The sequence below is a fragment of the Homarus americanus genome, unplaced genomic scaffold, assembly GCF_018991925.1.
Source record: "Homarus americanus isolate GMGI-L3 unplaced genomic scaffold, GMGI_Hamer_2.0 scaffold45698, whole genome shotgun sequence".
NCBI classification, from domain to species: Eukaryota; Metazoa; Arthropoda; class Malacostraca; order Decapoda; family Nephropidae; genus Homarus; species Homarus americanus.
In genome coordinates, this window is record NW_024735554.1 from 9,359,827 (window position 1) to 9,380,387 (window position 20,561).

The following is a 20,561-nucleotide window of genomic DNA, read 5'->3' on the forward strand; positions in this document are numbered from 1 at the left end:
TCTTGATCTGTTCTATTCATTCCATTTTATTCTCCTATGTCAGTTGATATTAATATTGAAGCGGAGCCTTCTCGGATGGGTCCCACAGGTCGGGAAGGTTGTGGACCCTAGGGTCGACCTGATCATCATCAAACTACTGGGGCCTCAACTGACGCCACAGCGGTTGCTGGAGGATCGACTTTTTTCACACTTCATTTTTCCAACATTCGCGGCCTGAGATCCAATTTTCCTTCTGTGGTGCACCATCTATTAACCTCTTCCCCAGACCGCTTACTACGTTCCGAACTTCAACTGACCAAAGCAGCTTCACCTGAACCTTTTAAAGTCTCCAACTACAACCTTTATACCTCTTTCCGTTCTAAGGGAGGTGTATGCGCCTACTGCAACACACGTACACCTATAGCTCGACTCACGGATCTTGAATCTTCCCTTTACGCTGTCATCTGGCTTCAAAATATATCTTTCAACTATGACTATTTTTCTTTGTTTCCTATACTATTCTCCCAACTCTACCAACTATTTGGAACGCTTTGACTATCCCACTTCTTGCCATGAGCCGTTGCTATTCACATACCCCAACACCGAGATCCTCTACCTCAGGGATTTCATTGTACATCACAGAGAGTGACTTGGTTCTGCAAAGGAATTACCCAGGTGGAGCTGAGGAACTCTCTTTTTCCTTATTTAATGATTTGGAACAAATAATCAAACGCCTTACACACGTTCCTGATCGACACGATCAACTTGCTAACATTCTTGATCTTTGATTTACCTCTAAGCCCTCACACTATTCATACTCAATTTCTGCCCCCTTATGGTCTTCTGATCACAATCTTATTTCTATTAAATCAAACTGGGCACGAGCACCTCCCCCACCCCCCACCCTCCCACCCCCCACCCCCTCTAAACGTCGTCATCTATGGCACTATCGGAGGGCAAACTGGCAATCCTTGCGAGAATTCTTCACCGACTTTCCTTGGGATGAATGTTGCTTTTCCTATCAGGACGCCTCGGTGTGGGCTGACAGTATTGTTGGGGTTATACAGGGTGGAATGAGTGCATTTATCCCATCTTCTACCAAAACTTTCACTTATAATCATGGTTTGATCGCTCCTGCTCTCTTGCATGCAGGGGAAGATATAGGGCATATCAAGCTATGAAACTATTTAATAAATACCCAATACAGTTCTAAACAAATACCAAAATCCAAGGTTTAGAATTTCGGTCAACACAAATAGCTTTAGTCTAACCTTACTTTACTTTACTTAAGCTAACTTAACCAAAATATCTTGTAGACCACACACTATAGTAGCATCAGAATTTCTTGCGTCGTCCATCTTTAACTCTCGGCATATGTGGCTTAACTCGTTCAAGAAGTTCATGGATGTATTCCTTGGACAGCCTATACCTTCTGATGAACTCCTCCTCAGAGAGATAAACAAAAGGATTTTGACGCTCTCGAATAACAATCCTTGGTAGCCTCACAGAAACAGCTAGCTCTGCATACCATTGCCATAATGCCAGCCTGAAAAACAAAACAAAATAATATCTATAATCTATATAATGCGGTAACCACTGTACATTAAGTTAGGGTAGGTTGGAACTTTCGGGATAAGTCTTCGGGTGCCTAGCCTAGCCACATACGAATTGCCATTTTTTTAAACATAGGGGTTAGGCATTATTGTCTGGAAAGCGCCCTACGAACTGTAATTATTATTTTTTTAAACCAAATATATGTGCATGTGTACCGAAGTGCTCTTGGGTGCATGTGTACCGAAGTGCTTTTGGGTGCATGTGTACCGAAGTGCTCTTGGGTGCAAGTGTACCGAAGTGCTTTTGGGTGCATGTGTACCGAAGTGCTCTTGGGTGCTGTGGGTGCATGTGTGAAGTGCTCTTGGGTGCATCGTGTACCAGGGTGCTCTTGGTGCAAGTGTGCAAGTGCGTGGAGTGCATGTGTGCCAGTGCTCTTAGATGCCATGTGCCAAGATGCTCTTGGGTGCATGTACCAGAGTGCATTGGAATTGCATGTGTACCAGGAGTGCTCCTGGGTGCCTTGCTGCAAAGGGCTCTTAGATTACATGTCAACCACCAGTGCTCTTGGGTGCAAGTGTACCGAAGTGCTCCTGGGTGCACGCGTACCGAAGTGCTCTTGGGTGTATGTGTACCGAAATGCTCTTGGGTGCATGTGTACCGAAGTGCTCTTGGGTGCACGTGTACCGAAGTGCTCTTCGGTGCATGTGTACCGAAGTGCTCTTGGGTGCATGTGTACCGAAGTGCTCTTGGGTGCACGTGTACCGAAGTGCTCTTGGGTGCACGTGTACCGAAGTCCTCTTGGGTGCATGTGTACCAAAGTGCTCTTGGGTGCATGTGTACCGAAGTGCTCGTAGGTGCATGTGTACCGAAGTGCTCTTGGGTGCATGTGTACCGAAGTGCTCTTGGGTGCATGTGTACCAGAGTGCGTTGGGTGCACGTGTACTGAAGTGCTCTTGGTACGTGTGCAGTGCTCTTGGGTGCGATGTGCGAAGTGCTCTTGGGTGCATGTGTACCGAAGCGCTCTTGGGTGCATGTGTACCGAAGTGCTCTTGGGTGCATGTGTACCGAATTGCTCTTGGGTGCATGTGTACCGAAGTGCTATTGGGTGCATGTGTACCAGAGTTCATTGGGTGCATGTGTACCGAAGTGCTCTTGGCTGCATGTGTACCGAAGTGCTCTTTGGTGCATGTGTACCGAAGTGCTCTTGGGTGCATGTGTACCGAAGTGCTCTTGGGTGCATGTGTACTGGAGTGCTCTTGGGTGCATGTGTACCGAAGTGCTCTTGGGTGCATGTGTACCGAAATGCTCTTGGGTGCACGTGTACCGAAGTGCTCTTGGGTGCACGTGTACCGAATTGCTCTTGGGTGCCTGTGTACAGAATAGCTCTCTGGTGCATGTGTACCAGGGGGTGCTGGGTGCATGTGTGCCAGAGTTCATTGGGTGCAAGTGTGCGGAAGTGCTTGGGTGCATGTGTGCCAGAAGTGCTCGATTGGTGCGCATGTGCCAGTGCTCTTGGTGCATGTGTGCCAGGGGTGCTCTTGGGTGCATGTGCCGAGGTTGCTCTTGGGTGCATGTGTGCCAGAAGTGACCTGGCTGCATGTGTGCCAAGTGCTCTTGAGTGCATGTGTACCAAGAGTGCTCTTGTGTGCGTGTACCAGAGTGCATTGGGTGCATGTGTCCAGAGGTGCTCCTGGGTGCATGTGTACCGAAGTGATCTTGGGTGCACGTGTGCCAGAGTGCATGGGTGCATGTGTGCCAAGTGACCTTGGGTGCATGTGTACTGAATTGCTCTTGGGTGCATGTGTGCCGGTGACTGGTGCATGTGTACCAGAGTGCTTTTGGGTGCATGTGTACCAGAAGTCTTTTGGGTGCACGTGTACCAGAGTGCATGGTGCATGTGTACCGAAGTGATCTTGGGTGCATGTGTAACAGGAGTGCTCCTGGTGCATGTGTACCAGAAGTGATCTTGGGTGCATGTGTACCGAAGTTCTCTTAGTGCACGTGCACCAGAATGCATTGGGTGCATGTGTACCAGAAGTGACCTTGGGTGCATGTGTACCAGAAGTGCTCTTGGTGCACGTGTACCAGAGTGCATGGGTGCATGTGTACCAGGGTGCTCTGGGTGCATGTGTACCAGTGATCTTGGGTGCACGTGTACCAGAGTGCATTGGGTGCATGTGTACCAGGAGGACCTTGGGTGCATGTGTACTGAAGTGCTCTTGGGTGCACTGTGGCACCAGTGACCTTGGGTGCATGTGTACCGAAGTGCTCTTAGTGCATGTGTGTCAGAAGTGCTCTTGGGTGCACACCAAGCGCGTGGTGCATGTGTACCAGTGCTCCTGGGTGCATGTGTACCAGTGATCTGGGTGCACGTGTACCAGAGTGCATTGGGTGCATGTGTACCAGGGACTCTAGTTGCATGTGGCACTGAAGTGCTCTTGGGTGCATGTGTACCAAGTGACCTTGGGTGCATGTGTACCGAAGTGTTTGAGTGCATGTACCGAAGTGTTTTGGGCACGCACCAGCATTGCATGTGAAGTGTTCTGGGTGCATGTGTGCCGAAGTGATCTTGGGTGCACGTGTACCAGAGTGCATTGGGTGCATGTGACGCAAAGTGACCTTGGATGCATGTGTACTGAAGTGCTCTGTGCATGTGTACGAAGTGACCGGTGCATGTATCGAAGTGCTTTGGGTGCATGTGTACAGAAGCTTGGGCACGTGTACCAGAGTGCATTGGGTGCATGTGTACAGAAGTGACCTTGGGCATGTGTACAGAAGTGCTTTTGGGCACGTGTACCAGAGTGCATTGGGTGGATGTGTACCGGTGATCTTGGGCATGTGGCACCGAAGTGATCTTGAGTGCATGTGTACCGAAGTGCTCTTTTGCACATGTGTACCGAAGTGCTCTTGGCACGTGTACCAGAGTGCATTGGGTGCATGTGTACCGAAGTGATCTTGGGTGCAGTGTACCGAAGTGATCTTGAGTGCATGTGAAGGTTTTGGGTGCACGTACCAGAGTGCATTGGGTGCATAAACGCTGACCTGGGTGCATGTGTACCGAAGTGCTTTGGTAGCACGTGTACCAGAGTGCATTAGGTGCATGTGTACCGAAGTGCTCCTGGGTGCATGTACCGAAGTGATCTTGGGTGCATGTGTACCGAAGTGCCCTGGTGCATGTGTACCGAAGTGATCTTGGGTGCACGTGTACCAGAGTGCATTGGGTGCATGTGTACCAAAGGACCTTGGGTGCATGTGTACTGAAGTGTTTGGGCATGTGTACCGAAGTGACCTAGGGTGCATGTGTGTACTGAAGTGCTCTTGAGTGCATGTGTACCGAAGTGTTTCTTGGGTGCACGTGTACCAGAGCATTGGGCGCATGTGTACCGAGTGCTCCTGGGTGCATGTGTACCGAAGTGATCTTCGGCACGTACCAGAGTGCATTGGTGCATGATGAAGTGACCTGGTGCATGTGTACTGGGGCGTTTTGGGTATGTGTGTACCGAAGTGACCTTGGGTGCATGTGTACCAGCGTTGCGCACGTACCAGAGTTCATTGGGCATGTACCGAAGTGATCTTGGGCATGTGTACTGAAGTGCTCCTGGGTGCATGTACCGAAGGATCTTGCATGTGTACCGAAGTGCTCTTGCGCACGTGTACCAGAGTGCATTGGGTGCATGTGTACCGAAGTGACCTGGCATGTGTGTGTACTGAAGTGCTCCTGGGTGCATGTACCGGCGATCTTGGGTGCATGTGTACCGAAGTGCTCCTGGGCATGTGTACCGAAGTGATCTTGGGTGCATGTGTACCAGAGTGCATTAGGTATACACCGAAGTGACCTTGGGGCATGGTACTGAAGTGCTCTTGGGTGCATGTGTACCGAAGTGACCTTGGGTGCATGTGTACCGAAGTGCTTTGGGGATGTATGAAGTGCTCTTGGGCACGTGTACCAGAGTGCATTGGGCGCATGTGTACCGAAGTGACCTGGGTGCATGTGTACTGAAGTGCTCTTGGGCATGTGTACCGAAGTGCCTTGGGTGCATGTGTACCGAAGTGCTTTGGGCATGTGTACCGAAGTGTGGTGCGCACGTGTACCAGAGTGCATTGCGTATGTGTACCGAAGACCTGGTTCATGTGTACCGAAGTGATCTTGGGTGCACGTACCGAAATGCTCTTGGGTGCACGTGTACCAGAGTGCATTGGGCATGTACCGAAGTGACCTGCATGTGTACCGAAGTGACCTTGGGTGCGTACCGAAGTGACCTTGGGTATGTGTACCGAAGTGATCTGGTGCATGTGCACCGAATGCTCTGGCACGTACCAGAGTGCATTGGTGCATGGTACCGAAGTGACCTGGGTGCATGTGTACCAAGTGACCTTGGGTGCATGTGTACCGAATGCTCTGGGTGCACGTGTACCAGAGTGCATTGCGCATGTGTACCGAAGTGACTTGGGTGCATGTGTACCGAAGTGCTCTGAGTGCATGTGTACCGAAGTGCTTTGGGTACGTGTCAGCGTTTGGGTGCATGTGTACCGAAGTGACCTTGGGTGCATGTACCGAAGTGCTCCTGCATGTGTACCGAAGTGATCTGGTGCATGTATGAAGTGCCTTGGGTGCACGTGTACCAGAGTGCATTGGGCATGGAAGTGCTCCTGGGCATGTGTACCGAAGTGACCTTGGGTGCATGTGTACCGAAGTGCTCTTGGGCATGTGTCACGAAGTGATCTTGGCATGTGTACCGAAGTGACCTTGCGTGCATGTGTACCGAAGTGCTCTTGGGTGCACGTGTACCAGAGTGCATTGGGTGCATGTGTACGGAAATGCTTTTGGGTGCGGTGAAGAGGATTTAAGTCTGCATATTGACAAGGAACTAAATATTCTAAGACCATTGTGAGAATTAAACTACTAAGATTTACACAGAGTTCGTTTATATACAATGATTCAAAGGTTTATGGATTAGTGGATAAGGAAGGGGAGGTATTTCATATGTCTTCCATCTTTCTTCCCTTTCCCTTAAATTCCTTCCCTTTCACTTTTCTCTTCCTCCCCCTCACTTTCCTCTTTATCCCCTTAAGCCCCCCTCCCTCCTCCTTTCCTCTTACATCCCACACTCTTCTTCCCTCTCTCTCTCACCCTCTTACACCTACTTTTCTCCTCCTTTTCACCTTCCTACCTACTTCTCACCCCCCACCCCACCCCACACACTCTCCTCTCTCTCACTCCCTTACCCTTTCCCCCCTTTCTCCACCTCCTCTCTCCCTCTCAACCCCACCCCCCCAGTATTCCCAGCTGATTCGTCCTGTTCAAAACAAGTTTAGTGATTTTCAATGAGGCGATATTTCAGTGAAGTGTTTTTCTGGGGGGACTTAACCAATAGCAAGGCTTCTCTCACTTGGGGGACGGAGTGGTGAGAGAGAGAGAGAGAGAGAGAGAGAGAGAGAGAGAGAGAGAGAGAGAGAGAGAGAGAGCCCCCTGGGAAGGTTGACGTCTCCTTAAAGAACTTTTACTCCCTTTCTGAGTGTAAGTTGTCCCAGGGTCATGGATGAACCACAGCTCCCCTCCCTCCCTCTCCCTTCCTCCCTCACCCCTCTATCACCCTCCCTCGCCCCTATTTCACCTTCCTCCCTCCACACCGTAGAGTGAAATCTTAATATTATTCTCCCTCAAATGACTAGTTTTATGGACAGTGTGTATGTGTGTGTGTGTGTGTGTGTGTGTGTAAATAATAATAATAATAATAATAATTAACGGTTTATTGAAAAAGTTTGCAGCCCGAAGGCTGAAAATATACATTGGACATAAATGACTTATTACATACATTGGTGGTTTAACAAAAGCCTTCATTAGAGAAAGGTAAAGGAACATACAGTGAACATACAGATTAATGTTAACACACGTAGATCATGTGAGCTGAGGTGTTGAACAGCAGACACGTAGTGTAGTAACTCTCTCAGATGGCGTTAGGAGGCATCACGTGAGTCTAGTTCCCCACAGGTGGTGGTAGGAGGGCTTGACGTGGTAGTAATTCTCACAGATGGTGTTACGAGGGGCCTGATGATGTAGTAATTCTCTCACAGATGGTGTATGAGGTGCCTGATGTGGTAATTCCCTCACAGATGGTGTTATGAGGAACTTCACATGATGCTGTGTGTGCGCGTGTGTGTGTGTGTGTGTGTGTGTGTGTGTGTGTGACAGGATAAAACTCATAATATTTACCCATCTCTGAAAATATCCGTCTTACATTAATATCAATATAATAATAATAATAATAATAATAATAATAATAATAAAAGAAAAAACAACATAAAGGTCAATAAATATAACTGCAGGGAGAGAAAGAGAAAACAAACAAACAAACAAACACATGACCAACAAAACAAAGGTTTGTATTAATGACTGTCATTATCCACACACACACACACAACACACACACACACACACACATTTATCAACATCAATTTCTTTACCGGAAAATATATCTAGTGAAAACAAACGGCATGTGCATGTTTGTTTTAGAGAGAGAGAGAGAGAGAGAGAGAGAGAGAGAGAGAGAGAGAGAGTGGAGGAACACATACATACATACATACATACTGTTACGAGTTGGGGATTTAGAATATAGTTATACGTCTACCCAGATCCCAACAGGTAACAACAACAAAAAACAAAGACAATCGGACTATAAAAGGGTAGACAAAGGATGCGAGTTGCTGTATAAAAAGTACCATAAATCCCTAAACAAAATATTCAGCTTATAAATTACCTTAACCAAACTTAACCTAAACATTAACAGTATATACATATTAATACAACATAAACAATTTGAAGCAAGTGGACGTGGGGGAGTACTTAAGTGAGGAGCTGAGATGGCTGACGAGTAAGGCTGAGTATTGTAGAAGACGGTAGGTAGTCACTGCCTGTAGGTTTAGAGGATAGATGATCCTGTGGTCACTTCCCAGAGCCAAGTTTTCCTCGAATTGAGCTAGCACAAAGAAGACTTGAGGAAGTGACGAACAACCAGGATATGGAGGGGAATCCCCGGAGTGTTAACTAAGACGAGTCATACTCGTGTCTCGTCCCTAGATGGCGTTGCTCGTGGTGCTGGGTAGGTAGATCAAGACAATAGATGGCGGTGGTTGTAGTGCTGGGTGGAGGGGTTCGTAACAATACATACACTGAACTCAGAATAAATAAAACGTGGTGAGCGTTATCCGTAGTGTTGAAGATCCATTAACATCACACACCTACACTGACACTTTCCCTAGCTGGTAACACTGATGCCTTCCATAGCTGGAAACACTGATGCCTTCCCTTGCTGGTAACATTGATGCCTTCCATAGCTGGGAACACTGATGCCTTCCCTTGCTGGTAACACTGATACCTTCTCTAGCTAACACTGATGTCTTCCCTAGCTGGTAACACTAATGCCTTCTCTAGCTGGTAACACTGATGCCTTCTCTAGCTGGTAACAGTGATAGTTACAGCAGAAGTAACAGCAATACCAACACAAAGAGCAACAGTAACAACACAAACAACAGTAATAACACAAACAACAACAGTAACAACACAAGCAACACTAGTAACACCAGCCTAATCTCCACCTTCCAGAATGGTCAATAATCACGTGATGTAACACAACATTAGCGGGACCAAGAGCAGCCTACACCATCGACCTCACTCACCTGTAAGAGCTAACCTGGCTGGCTCACGGCTCACTGCCTCTCAAGACGGGACCCTATACTTAATTGATATCGGGAGTGAAATTGATATCTTGAGTAGTGTGTGTGTGTGTGTGTGTGTGTGTGTGTGTGTGTGTGTGTGTGTGTGTGTGTGTGTGTGTGTTTTACTAAGGTTCAACGCCCGTGTACACAACCCCCAGCGACCTCATTATTTCTAAGACGTATCGCCCACTGGACCATATAATTTCGAGGTGTTTTTTCCGTCAATAGAAAATTTATACTGTTTTATATTAAAGGTTTCCATAAAATAATTACATATCGTGTCTTAATTCAGTTCTCTCTAAATTTACTTGACATGATGATTCCTAATAATGAACGCTGATTATAACTGCAAAATTACATTGTCTCTTATAAGTATAATACACTATTATTTATACAACTAATATGTCATAATAGTGTGTTGGCTTACATATAGACATCATTTCTTCCCATAAAACGACTCCGGTACATAAGTATTCATGTAAGAATGTACTGACTACATAATACAGGAAATAAGGGACAATAACGTGATACAGTATTTGTTGTTCTGTATTGCTATTGAAATTAAACAGGAAATGTCAATAGACGTAGATTGGGAGATGGTCTAAATAAGACGATAATATAGTGATGTGGTTATCTTCACTAAACAACTATGTGCAACCTACCTCCTTTCCAACCCTCACTAAATGGACCCCTCCTCCTCCTCCACTCCCTTGCTCCTGTCGTCACACCACCACCGCCAGCCAACTTTTATCAGACATTAGGCAATGACGTTATATTTGGTAATCAGAATAAAATTTGTAGCCATACAGGAAGTATCAGCATTCTTAATTAGAGGAGAATCCTTTTTTGTAACACGTTATCTGACCGCTATAGATGTTGCTACACTGTGCCTCATGTCATCGTTTTCTTTATACCCCAAAACACCCTACGTTCACGGCACGATTGGTACCAAAGTTTATCATGTGGACCTTGTCTCATGTTGGTGGGGAACAAAAAAACCAGTTCTTGAGTTAGCTGAAGGACAAACAGACAGATGGACAGACAGACTAGACAAAAACAATAATCTGCCCTGTTGTTGCTGGCTAGGTAACAACACTAGACCGTGAACAAAGACGACAAACAAAAACTGAGACAACACGTCACTAAACATTTAACAATACAAGATACAAAACAAAAACAGTGAACAGAATCAAGAACACAGGGCAGTAAACCAGGACAGACTGGCAGGAACGAGAGCACAAAGGCCCGTCCAGAGGCCTACAGGGGCGGCCAAGTTAATTAATAAGTTCTTTGATGGCGGGCGAATGTGTAATCAGGCACTCGTCCCTTGAGACTACCTATGCCTCCTCCTCCTCCTCCTTCCTTTCTTCCCTTCCCCTTCTTGTCCTTCCTCCCCTCCCCCTCCTTTCTTTTCCTCCTCCTCCCATTCTTAACTTCCCCCCCTCCCTCCTTGCCTTTCCTCCTCTCCCGCAAAGACATCACAGCAAAGAGAGAGTCCAGTTCTTACTTGAATGAGACCATAAACAAACTGTCAGGAGGTGTATTAACATTCTCCTGAGATTATAACACTAGTTTCAACCCTACTATAACCCCTTACAATATAACCATATATTAGCATTGTAAAGGCCTATACCACTTTCACATAGGCTAGACCAACCAGTACCAAAGTCATCTACCCTTGTCGAGTCGTATCCCATCTCCCAGAGTAACTAAATATATTTATATATATATATACCTTTCTTGACGATACTTATCTCTACTGAAATCTGTCCCATCGACCTATTGCTTACAGTTAAGTCTATCAGTCAAGTCCTTAAATAATACAACTAACTGTCTTGAACACAGCATCCAATGGTCCATACCACAGTGGGACATAAGATAACTCTTTTATTGTGTAATACCACGAGTACACTAATTCCTGTCTCTTGTGTATACCAACATCGTGAAGGTATATCTACAAGAGTATACCATCATGTTGGAGGTATACCTGCAGGAGAGGAGGTATGCCATCAGCCAGGGCGGTGGGCTGGAGGAGACGAGAGACTGAAGGAGGTTGAATATTCATGAGTCCTGGACCTGGTTTTTACGAGGCGGAAGATGGCGGCAATATTTTTATGCGGCTCCGGCACGACCTGATGAGGTTATGGCCTTACCAGGACACACTCACGCTGCCAGGACACACTCATGTTACCAGGACACACACACGTTACCAGGACACACTCTTGTTACCAGGACACACTCTTGTACAGGACACACAGTTACCAGGACATACTCACGATGCCAGGACACACTCATGTTACCAGGACACACACGTTACCAGGACACACTCACGCTGCCAGGAAACACTCATGTTCCAGGACACACACGTTACCAGGACACACTCTTGTTACCAGGACACACTCTTGTTACCAGGACACATTGCCAGGACATACTCACGATGCCGGGACACACTCATGTTACAGGACACAGTTACAGGACACACTCACGCTGCCAGGAAACACTCATGCCAGGACACACACGTTACCAGGACACCTCTTGTGCCAAGACACTCACGTTACCAGGACACCTCATGTTCACCAGACACTCATGTTACAGGACAATTATGTAATCAGGACACTCTCATGTCAACAAGACATACACATGTTACCAGGACACACTCATGTTACCAAGACACTCATGTTACAGGACACACATGTTACCAGGACACACACATACCAGGACACACCCATGTTACCAAGACCCACATGTTATCAAGACACACACATGTTACCAGGACACACCCATGTTACCAAGACACTCACGTTACCAGGACACTCATGTAACCAAGACACACACATGTTACCAGGACAACCTCATGTTACGGACACAATGTTACCAGGACACACTCATGTTACCAAGACACACTCATGTTACCAGGACACACACATATTACCAAGACACACTCACGTTATCAGGACACACTCATGTAACCAAGACACACTCATGTTACCAGGACACACTCATGTTACCAGGACACAGCCACTCCATCCTCTCTCTTCCCTCATCTCTCCTTTCCTTTCATCTCCCTCCCTTCATCTCCCACTCCTCATCCCCCATACCTTCGCTCCTCAATGAAGAAAAATGAAAAATATTTAACATAAAAAACTTGAGCGTGCAGCAGCAGGCGGCTCCTCCCTCCTCTCCCTCAGGGGCTAATGAGTGTGTTTTGACGGCCGTGTGTCCCAGGCCGAGTGTGTCCTAGACCGAGTGTGTCCTAGACTGAGTGTGTCCTAGACTGATGTGTCCTAGCTGGTGTCCCAGGCCAAGTGTGTCCGAGATAGACCAAGTGTGTCCTGGATGAGTGTATCCTATACTAAGTGTATCCTAGACCGAGTGATCTACTGTAGACCGAATGTGTGGCCAGAAAAACTAATCTCAATCATCTTACGCTAAAATTATTTCCTTATCTTTATTTGTACTTTTGTTTGGACAAAGAGAACACGACCGACTGACTGACTCACTTAACCACTGGCAGATTATTCTCAACGAAAAATCATACGTAAAAAAAATCCTCTTAACCAGGGTTGTGAGAATGTGTTTGAAGGTAGAGTCTCAGTGTTATTTTGACGACATTTTTTACCGTTTTAATGGAGCTGTGAAACTGTCAAATCTCAGGTGGTGGTGGTGGGGGTGGGTGAAAAGTTTGAATCTAGTGCAGGAAAATTTTTAAATATCCAGTTAGGAACAAAAAATTACATATTCAGTTAACGGGAAAAATATTTATCCAGTTAGCGAAAAAAATATATAATGATTTTTTTAATAATTATTAGCGGAAAAAAAATATCCAAATACCACAAAAATACACAAAATTAAACACTTTTTTCTCACATATTTTCCCAGAGTAAAGTTTTACCATAACTTGAAATAATATAGTAAGTCGAGACCCACTCAACTGACTCACTACGATGAACGACACAAAGATGGTCTGGGTGATGTAACTGCTTAGCGACTCTCCCGGGTGGCGCAGCTGGTGCTAAGGGGACAGCTGGTATCAAGGCGTAACAAATGATATGGATGTGTTCTGAAAGTTAAAATCATCATTAATAATAATAATTACAAAAATAATAATAATAAACAACAATAATAAAATAATAATAATAATAATAATAATAATAATAATAATAATAATAATAATAATAATAATAAAATAATAATAATAATAATAATAATAATAATAATAATAATAATAATAATAATAATAATAATAATGATAATACCATAACTATGATTATTATTATTAGCATTACTTTTATTATTTTATTGTCATTGGTGCTTTTATTAGTACTACTTTTACCATCATTAATATCATCACTGTACTTACTACAAGTTTTTTCATTCTTCATAAAAAATATGAAACTTAATGACCCCCCCATCCGCCCCCCCCCCACACATAGAGGGGTGAGGGGTGGGGGGTGAAGCACAACACACTTTGGTAAACATGTGAGAACAAAAACACGTGATAAAAGTGATGACAAAGGAGAGAGAGAGAGAGAGAATAACGTCTAGCACACCTGACACTTCCTAATCCCTACACAGCATATCTGACACTTCCCTTGCCTGCAAAAAACTCCAATATCCCATCCATTGCCCACAAGGCCCTACATCTTGCCCCCCCAATAATAATACACACAGAGAGAGGTCCTGGGACAATTTACTGCACTTTATTACCCGTTAAGGTCTTCCCACTACTTGGCCAAATCATCACTTCATGTTCCCTTGACCCGTGAATAGTGTCACTCCTCCGTGATCTGGTTCAACAGCACGTGACCTTGTCTGACCTCTGGAGTGACCTGGTTTAACGTTGTGACCTTGTTTGGCTACTGGGTGACCTGGTTTAATGGTGTGTGACCTTGTCTGACCTATGGGGTGACCTGACTCAACGGTGTGTGTGTGTGTGTGTAATATTAGAATTTTGTCTACCTGACTCAATTTCTCTTTGTTCTTGTGTTTCTGCCATTTTATGTCTATCCGTTTTTCTCTTTCTTTGCCTTTCACTTTCTATATATATTTTTATGTCTATCGTTTTACCTCCACCTGTCAACGTAATTCTTTGTTCAGTCTGTCTGTCTGTCTCCCAAATATTTCACCACCACCATCCTCCATCCTCCTCCTCCCACCACCACCTCCTCTCTCTCCACTACCACCCCTCTCCCCGCCTCCCACCCTCACCACCACCCCTCTCCTCCCCTGCCTCCCACCTCACCTCACCACCCTCCCCGCCCCCACCCTCACCACCATCCCTCCTCGCCCCCACCCCACCACCACCCCCCTCCCCCCGCCCCCACCCTCACCACCACCCTCCCTGCCCCCACCCTCACCACCACCCTCTCCGCCCCACCTCACTCACCACCTCTCTCCCGCCCCCACCCCACTCATCACCCTCCTCGCCCCCACCCTCACCTTCCGCCACCACCTCCCGCCCCTGCAATTCTCACACCACCTCCCCGCCCCCACCCTCACTTCCACCACCCTCTCCCCGCCCCCCACTCCCCTCACTACCACCTCTCGCCCCCCACCCTCACTACCACCCCCTCTCCTCGCCCTTTCACCCTCACTACCACCTCTCCTCGCCCTCTACCACCCTCCTCGCCCCCTACCCTCACTACCACCTCTCTCCTCGCCCCCTACCCTCACTACCACCCCTCTCCTCGCCCCTTGTCCTCACCACTATTATAATGAGCGTTTGGTCTTACCGGAACTGATTTGCATAATGTCATTAACCTGGCTGCTCTTTGGGCTATTCATCTCCGTCGACCGCCTACCACAAGACGGACGGACGGACTGACAGACAGACTTATAGACATAATAATAATAATAATAATAATAATAATAATAATAATAATAATAATAATAATAATAATAATATCAATAATAATAATAATAATAATAATAATAATAATATCAACAATAATAATAATAATAATAATAATAATAATAATAATATATCCTTAATTATTATTTGCATGGTGTTATCTTATTATTATCATTATCTCTTGTTATATTACTACGAAAATCATCATAATGTTTATTCCAATCATCACTATCCAAATATCATAACCACAATTATTATCACGCAATCGGTTATTATCACCATCACCATTAACACCACCACCAACCGCATTATCATTTATACATTCGCTATCATTTTAATTACCACCAAAGTCATCAACATCATCATCGTACTCTAAAAGATTATTATTATTATTATTATTATTATTATTATTATTATTATTATGCTACTGCGACTGTTACTATTATTATGCATGTATAGCAGTAGTAGTAGTAGTGGTAGTAGTAGTACTTTGTTGACTGTTTCTAATCTTTTCTCGTCACTAAAACAGAGTAAAGTATAATTATACCCTACCTCGTCCACATTAGCCCCATGCTTACCTTTTTGACCAGTTCACACTACATAATTACAACAATTAAGACAATAATCCCGTTAGTAAAACTGGTGCGTGTTAAACATTAGATTTTCATGTCTTCATAATCGTCTTTAATTGCTCGAAGGAGAATTAATTTTCTCTTATTAAATATAATCTCTCAATTTATAAGATATAAAAGAATTCCTTACCAAAAGTCAAATAGACTGGAAGTAAGTTTTTTTTTAAGTTCTTCGCCAGCAACAACAACAATAAATACAAGAACAAGAACAAATATAACAGCAACAATAAATACAACAGTAGTAAAATCAACAATAACAATAACTACAATACGATAATAATAATAATAATAATAATAATAATAATAATAATAATAATAATAATAATAATAATAATAATAATAATAAAGTATCATCCAAGCGGTTCTAGTTATGTTGGGGAAAAAATGGACAAAATTACAGAAATAATAATAATAATAATCATAATGAGAAACAAAACTACTGTAGTCATGGTCTAGGTTAGAAAATAACGGTGTGTGAGACCCCAATTCCCACTGCCAAGACTACTACTCCTCAGTACATAACATCCTCTGGCGGGAAAAACAGATTAGGGCTAGGAGGAGGACCTACACTATCAACACGGCCGTCAGCGGCGGTACCTCTCGTAAAAAAGATTACATTAATGGAGGTAGAAGTTTGAATCACTCGAGTATAAACTTAAGGGCCATTACCACTAAGTCGGAGCTCCCCGCGGTTTAATCCAGGGTTTATGAGGGAGATTAATGCCGCTATGCAAAACTGTTGAGGTGGTGCGAGCCTCTCTTGTTGGCGGCGTCTGGCAACCTGCCCGCCTTACCCGCCAAAACGAGGCTATGATTCTCAAAATGTGTTATTTTTCTGACACAATTATCCTGTAATATTATATCACACTATTCACCACCATAAACTCATACGGATCAATACTTAATACTGCACCGTTAACATTTTATTTGTGGTGTTATTATCGATATCAGTAAAACACAATCTACATAATTATTCTAAAATTCAATATTACTTTAGATTTTCTCTTAACGGAGGAACCGAAAATGCTTCTAAATGATCAATATCAACTCCGACAGGATAATAAAATCCGAATGCACTGAGACTACTGGAACTAATGTGTTCTCTTATCACCAGTTCCTGAAAAAAACTTACCTACGAAGTGTTAAGAATCTGACCCCGTACTGAAGATAACTGTAGTTTTACTGATATCAATAAAAACAGCACAAATAAACATAAAAAAACAAAAACGATGATAACAAGGAAAGAATATGATAATAATGGTGTCCATTTATCACACATTACGGGTAATACACCTAGGCTATACTGTATTAACGTACACTATACATATTCACTTCAATAATTAAGATATCGTGTTCAAGCAGTGACAAAAAAAATCAAAGAGCGATAACTTCTGAAATTCTCAACCTGTCTCGTACTTTTGTCATAATTCTCTTCAATTTCTCCACAATAAAACGCTCAGGGACTACTCGCTTAATCCATTTAATGCACGCGAACGCCTAATGACTCAGTAATGCGCATCAGCTCCTTACACGAACGGTTTGTTTACGTTCTTGCGTCTTGAAGGGAAGTGGAGGGGAACGAGACGGGGAGGGAGAGGAGGAAGGAGAAATTTTACCGCGCAAAACTTTCTAAAGACTTATTATGAATGGCACGACCGCGTTCATTCACAATTTTTTACACATGAGCAGCGAGAGGAAATATGAATGACACTAATGGCGACGCTAGTGTTCTGAAAATGTCCGGTACTCTAGTAAATATATAACGTTCGTAAAAGCAATAAATGACGGTAAAATTACATCCTATTTACATAAGAGTTGCGAAGTCTTACAGTACTTTCATGGAGATATAATACCACATTATTATTTTCCGATGACTAAAATCCACCAACTACAATAACATGATGGACTTTATATCCTAACAATTACTTGAAGTGGTGTTTTGGCCTAATTACGTTAGGGTAGATTAACTTATGGTAGGGTTAAGTTGGATTAAGTTAGGTATAAAGGTTAGCTTAGGGTTAGGTAAGATTAGGGTTACGTTAGGTTAGGTTATTGGTAGATAAGATTAGGTTAAGGGGTTTACATTAGGTTTGGTAAGGTTAAGTTAGATTAGGTTAAATAGGTCAAACTAGGCTGTCTGAGTGTCTGACTTGTTCATGAGAGAGAGAGAGAGAGAGAGAGAGAGAGAGAGAGAGAGAGAGAGAGAGAGAGAGGTACGAATCAATAATGGTACTTAATTCAATTCAGTGTGTCAGAAAAAAATGTGGAAGGGATACGTGTGTGTGTGTGTGTGTGTGGAAGAGGATGGGAGGGTGGAAAGGCAGTGGGGGTTTGCAAAGGGATGGATCGAGAAGGGGACTGGGTGGGGAGGAGGGAAAGGAAGGAGGAGAAGAAAAGAAAGATTCGACGACAAAGAAAAAAAGGAAAGGTGGGAAGGAAAAGAAATTGATGGAGGAAAGAGGAAAATGAGAGAGGGGGGGAGGTGAGGAAGGTAGAGAAGGTGGAGGAGAGAAGATAGGGTAAATATGAGGTGGATACTATGTACAAAATGACTACATCTGGGAAGGGGGTGAATAAACTTTTTCTCCTGAGGGAATTGCTTAACACACTAACTCATGACACCACCCCCCCACCATCATCCCACCCCACCCCCCCACCATCCCCCCACCACCACCCCCCAATCTCTCCACCCCTCAATAACACGTAAAACTTATATTGAACTAAATGTGTTAAAGCAAATCAGAGGTCTAGAGCAGCACCATATCGCCTCCACCAATACGCGGGGTACAACTACTGGAGGAACGGAAATTAAGCGATGCCCAACAAAACAAATCACTTACCAATTACTAGTTTTGCTGTGGTTTACTGCGTGAAGGTATGGAGGGGAATCTAAACTATCCAACGTTCTGCACCAATGAGGCTGAGGTTACCTGTGGGAGAGATATTAGCCAATTAAATCAGGACTTTATCAACAATCAGGTAAGTTAGGTTAAGGACACGGCATTTATTTCTACTCACCTCCATCCACCTGTTGTTCTTCCACTTTTATCAGTACTGTCACTTGGGGCTTAGCAATTGGATAACGATGACCAATCAGTGACAACAGACAATATGGTGTGTGTGTGTGTGTGTGTGTGTGTGTGTATGTGTGTGTTTGTAGTCATCCAAATATTGATATTGGCTTATTAACCCCTTGAGTATTGAAGGTATAAGCTAGTCGTATTCAAAGGGTTAAGTCATCGTATTCAAAGGGTTAAGTCATCGTATTCAAGGTTAAATCATATCGTATTCATAAGGTTATCGTATTCAAAGGGTTAAGTCATCGTATTCAAGGGGTTAAGTGAAGGCAAGTCGATCAACCAAAGTAAAATTTCACCAGAAGGAGTTTCATTAATACATACCAATCATACACAGTCATACACACTCATATACACTCATACACACTCATACACACTCATACACACTCATACACACTCATACACACTCATACACACTCACACACCCACACACACTCATACACACTCATACACACACACATACACACCATACACACCATACACACTCATACACAGTCATACACACACTCATACACACCACACACAGTCATACACACTCATACACACCATACACACACACACACTCATACACACTCATACACACCATACACACTCATACACACACTCACACACACCACACACCATACACACTCATACACAGCCACACAGTCATACACACTCATACACACTCATACACACTCATACACACAGTCATACACACTCATACACAGTCATACACACTCATACACACTCATACACACTCATACACACTCATACACACTCATACACACACCTTCAACAAACAGAGAAACATATTTAGCGACACTGACCCACGTTAACCCGGGTGTGTGAACTGGACTGTTATCTTACCACTAAATAAAAAAAAACTTCTCTGCCTCAAGTGTTGTTTCGCCTCACTAGTAGCGGAAGTTGTCGTAATGACTTAATGGGAGATAACGACCCCCAGAGAATTAATGACCAGCATGTGCCAGCCATTACCTTATGATGACGTCATGCTCATTTAGGGAAAGATCTTTATCGTGTGTTGCTGTGGTGCTTGTGGTCTGTCTGTCTGTCTGTCTGTCTGTCTGTCTGTCTGTCTGTCTGTTTGAGTGATTGCCGTCTTTTCTTTAACGTTTTTTCGTCTTTTTTCGTCTACTCGAATTTTTTTCTCCATCAATGTAATAATAATAATGATGATAATAATAATAATAATAATAATAATAACAATAATAATAATAATAATTGTGCTTAATCATAATATTAATAATAATACTGTTTCTAAATTATTTTTATATTAATTCTTTCGTTATTATATTTCTTCTTATTATTGTTGTTTTGTTAGCTTAAAGGGTCATACGATAGTTTTTTATAGATATTGAATTTTACTATGCCACACACACACACACACACACACACATACACACACACACACACACACACACACACACACACACACACACACACACACACACACGGATCACTATGGATAAAAAAATAATAATAATTCCGGCTCGGATGCACTAATCGCCCAGTAATTATAGTTTTAATTATTATTTTTTATCCTGATTGTTATTTATGTTAGGTGGATATGTACATTAATCCTCGTCACATACAAGCGCTTATCCTGGCTCTCCAACACACGTATACAGACTTGTGTATACAGTATTTCATCTCTTTGCTGATCACATCCAAAATATCGAGTGAGAAATATATATATATATATATATATATATATATATATATATATATATATATATATATATATATATA

The 20,561-nt window shown here is 43.6% G+C and overlaps 1 long non-coding RNA gene across 4 annotated transcripts in view; it reads right to left on the bottom strand.

Moving 5' to 3' along the window:
• Positions 1-1,149: 1,149 nt before the first annotated feature.
• LOC121871501 overlaps positions 1,150-20,561 on the bottom strand; it is a 128,118-nt gene continuing 108,706 nt past the window's right edge. For 2 of the 4 annotated variants that reach the window (XR_006089880.1, XR_006089879.1), the window contains 3 exons: positions 18,573-18,662; positions 13,190-13,309; positions 1,150-1,525 (listed from right to left, as the gene is read on the bottom strand). This is a non-coding gene — a long non-coding RNA (uncharacterized LOC121871501). Of the gene's footprint in view, positions 1,526-7,549; positions 7,583-7,657; positions 7,754-13,189; positions 13,310-18,572; positions 18,663-20,561 lie in introns of those variants that run through there. The other 2 variants (XR_006089882.1, XR_006089881.1) reach the window with 2 other exon arrangements.